Below are 4,261 nucleotides of genomic sequence, written 5' to 3' on the forward strand. Positions count from 1 at the left end.
GGGTGGGTAGGGAAGTGGGGGGCGCTATGGGGGACTTTTGGGATAGTATTGGAAATGTAATTGAGGAAAATATGTAATAAAAATATATAAAAAATAAATAAATAAAAAATAAAGTTTGTCTTTTCTGTGTAGAGATTAAAAAAAAAAAAAAAAAAGAAGAGGCCAAGACAATCTATTAATATTCTGTATTTCCTAGAAAAGACACCATAGGACTCATTTCATGAGTAGGTATGTCTAAAAGACAATAATCCCATCACCAACTGCTGCTTTATGCTTCACTCATGAAATCGCAACGGAGAAAGCCTGGCTTACTCATTTTATGTTTGGGGTTCTAAGCCATGAAACTCCTGTATCAAAAGGGGATTCTATGACATCATTTCTCAACTTCCCAGAATCAGATGAAGCAATTGTGCTTTATGATGATGACATTGATTACAGCCCAAATAGAAAAGTACAAACCTTCCAGAAAGGACAAAAGCAGTGTCTAAGTGAATTGTAATCAAATTGAAATGATCTTAATTAAATCGCATTTTAAACATGAAAGAATGATTGATAGTCTATTTTGTGGTGGTAGTCATTTTCTTTTGTCCAGACAGAGACTCATTCTGTATCCCAGGGTCTGTGGCCTGTTCGAGTGATTGCCTCAGCCTGCTGACCTGATGTTCTTCACATTCCTGATGTCCCAAAATACTTTTGAATTTTCTATAAAATTTTTCAAAGTATAAAATTTATACTTGAAATATTTGAAGACAATGTATATCAAGGACAGATAATAATAATAATAACAATAACAATAATAAATGTTAAAAGTTGTCCTTATCACATTTTTTAAACCTTAGAAGCACTGAAAGGCGAAGCAGTTTATTTCTAGAAGATCATGCTCTGGCCCTTGATGAATGCAGCCAAGTTGTCTCAAATGTCCCTTCCATAGCCAGTTTTCTGTCATTTCTTCTTTCATACGGTAGAGCTTCTATGACAAAGATCTCCGGACACATCACATCTTCAACTACTTAGTAGAGAATTACAAAGCACCTAACTAAAAATGCTATGTAATTTTGCACATGGTCCATTTTTAAAGGACACAAAATGGAATTTAACCTATTCTTCCCTTTTACAAAAGCTTATTGGAGCTGAGGGTAGAGCTGTGCATGAAACCCAGGGTTTGATATGCAGCAACACATAAAGGTGCTTGGAACCCCATACCTATAATCCCAGCAATTGGGAGGTAGAGAAACAGGATCAGCAGTTCCATTATCCTCTGTCTACATAATGAGTTTGAAGCCAGTCTGTCTCAAAACAAACAACAAATAAATGACTTGGATCTGTGGGAAGACTGTTAGCCCTTCATACTCATTTCCAGTGTCTTAGCTAATTTCTGAATCTCTACACAAAACAAATGATATACTAGAACTGTTTACTGAACTTAATTCCTTCTACATTCCTGTGCACTTAGAGTTTCAGACCATTTCCTGTTTTCACTAGCTGTTTATAAGAGAAAGGATTTCTAGGACTAAACACTGTTTCTGGTATCCTGTTGTAAAAAGTAAGGCACACCACAGCTTCCCTCCAAACAATGCTCTCAGGAAAATCACAGTAACTCACAAATGCATTGACAGAAATTCTTTGTCCTTAACATTTCTCTTTTTCAAAATGGATTTTTTTCTGACATCATCTACTCCTTCCTTCTCCTCGCCTCCCACCCAGATGGACTCCCTTTCTTTATCTCATTAGAAAAGAAAGAGGATTCTAAGAGATAATAACAATTATATTGTAATTCATATAATACAAAAGATAAAACAAAGAGTAGCACATTGGAATTGAACAAAACCAACAAACAGAAGGAAGGAATCAAAGAGAAGCCACAGGAAACAGAGGCCCACCCATTCACATAGTCAGCAACCTCATAGAAAAGCTAACCTGGAAGCCAGAGATGATATGATTTATATGTAAAGGGCCTGGTGCAGACCCACACAGACCCTCAATTTACAGAAATTCTTAATTTTAAATTCTGTAAATTTTTTCCATCAAACATAAATAACTATGATGGTAAATTTATAGCCACCAGTAGTAATATCTGATTAAATTTTTAAGTATTCATTTTAATGAAGAGTAGGCTCCAGAAGCACCATGCAGCTTGGTCACATCTTACAGTAGGTCGTCTTTGCTGTCACTCGCTGAACGGCCAACCCTATACTTCCCTGGGCACTAACTTTGCAGCACTTGAAATGTTTTTTTTGTTTGTTTGCTTGTTTGTGTTCTTTTATTTTTGTTTCTTCTAACAACAAACAACCTTCGGAGACCTGGAGCTTGTCATTTGGCTTTTCTTCCCAAGTGATGTTGTTTTACTATCCTCTGCTTCTTGATTTCCTTTCTAAGTTATCAGATCAGCCCATTACAAAGCTGTTGTTGCCCTTTCTGAAAGGATCCAGTTTCAGATAATTAGTGTTTCTGGGGTACATCATTTAGAGACATTTCTCCTTCCCATTCTCAGGCTCACAGGAGTCTCACTGATCCACAAATCCACTTGTATTACTTAGGTACACCTGAGAAGAAGGCAGGTGGCCTGTTTGTCTCCATTTGATCCAGATTCCTTCCAACCAGAGAGGGACACAGATATCTACACTTTCATAATAATAAGCCAGAAGTAAGCAACCATGCCATTCTCCAGAGACAAAAAGCCAGTGACCTTTTCCCAGTAAAGAAACATATCTAATTCGGCCCTAAACTCGACAAAATAGATTGGAAAGTCAGAGTGAATTGCTTTTTTTGCACAAGCAGCTATTCAATCCATAAGTAAGCACACAGTTGAGTTTACTTCATGAACCGTTGACACTTTAGAATTGTTTACTTGGCTGTACATGAAACACACCTGCAGAAAAATATCGGCTATATAATCAAACCTTCCACTGACCCACAAAGGACATATCTGGCAGACAACAGTCAGTGTCAATTGTGTGATCATCAATGATCAGTATGTCTTTCCCATTCTTTCTAGGAGTTAACTAGCTAAGAGTACAAGCTTTCCCATTATTTTTTTATTCACTAAATCGGGAGTGACACAAAGCCAGAAAATGCTTTCAAAGCATGTAAACAAAGTCTATTCAGCCTCTTTTCTGATTTTTAAGAACAACATTTTATAATCTTAAAGCAAAAATTACAAAGTCTAAATCATGGTTTTAGAGTAACATGACAAAAATATTAATATTCAAGAAGGTCTAAAACTTAAACAGATTTTAATAAGATATGAAATAAGATTTAGACATGAAACATAAATTTTGAAAATAAAGAAGAAATATAAAAAGAAATATAAAATTCAAGGATAAGTCTGTTTCCACAAATTCTCAAAAGAAAATGAAATTCCCTCCTCCCCCCTAAAAAAAGAAAATTACAGAACCAACTGGGAGACTTGGCAATGTAAAAATAAGGGCTCAAAATAAAATGTCCCTAGCTCCTTAACTGCAAGCAAATAAACTTCTTAAGAGAAGTATTGCACATTAATTATTATACCAGATGGCACACATCAGAAAGTTCACATAATTAATTCATAGATAACAGGATATCAACTACAAAGACACAGACAGCTATACTCCTAAATAAAATTTCTGCTCACCAACTTCTAGAACAGCTTGCTTGCCCAGTCACAGGATCTTAAGATTGGCTTCAGGGAGACTGTTGAAGGAGACACACAAAGTAAACACACCATTTCAACAGCGGAGCAGCTGAGAATTCTGGGAGGAGGCACAGGGTCTCAACCATTCATCTATCTTCTAGGTTATCCTGACGCCTGACAGCCATTGACATCCTGAGCATTCCAGTCCTTCAGACCCACGCCTACTAGGAGATAAATATAGGTCTCTGACACCTGAGCCAAATGAAATGAAAGCTAAAGTGAAAAATCACCCTCATTTTGTGCCTCAGTTGAGGAAAATAAAACCCTTAATCCTCTTTCTGCTGAAACCCTGTTGTGTTCCTTAAGAAATAGTTGCTGTGCTTATGAAATACAGAAATACTAGTCAGTTTGCTTCTCTTCTGATGATCATTTGCTTTAATAGAGACAATCTTGGGTACTTTCTTGATCAAGCGTAAAAGCAGGACTGCAGTTTACTCAACAGATTGGGTTTTGCTCTAACCACTTGGGGAAGCTGTTATAAGCCAGTCCCTAAAATGTGTGTTTACGTTGTAAGCTTTCTTAGTATGTTTTCCCCTGTTTTTAGTCACAGTGCCATCATTCTTCTTTAACTCAATTAATGTGTCAGAATGT

General features: G+C 36.5%; 1 protein-coding gene across 2 annotated transcripts in view; it reads right to left on the bottom strand.

The window, feature by feature from the left end:
- The window catches only part of Cd36 (CD36 molecule), a 98,762-nt gene extending 94,903 nt beyond the window's left edge, over positions 1-3,859 (bottom strand). The window contains exon 1 of one of the 2 annotated variants that reach the window (XM_021162090.1): positions 3,611-3,859. The gene's annotated coding sequence lies outside the window, so the exon portion shown is untranslated. The remainder of the gene's footprint in view (positions 1-3,610) is intronic. The other variant, XM_029477079.1, reaches the window with a different exon arrangement.
- Between the last annotated feature and the right edge of the window lie 402 nt (positions 3,860-4,261).

This window comes from Mus caroli, chromosome 5 (genome assembly GCF_900094665.2).
Source record: "Mus caroli chromosome 5, CAROLI_EIJ_v1.1, whole genome shotgun sequence".
Lineage (NCBI taxonomy): Eukaryota > Metazoa > Chordata > Mammalia > Rodentia > Muridae > Mus > Mus caroli.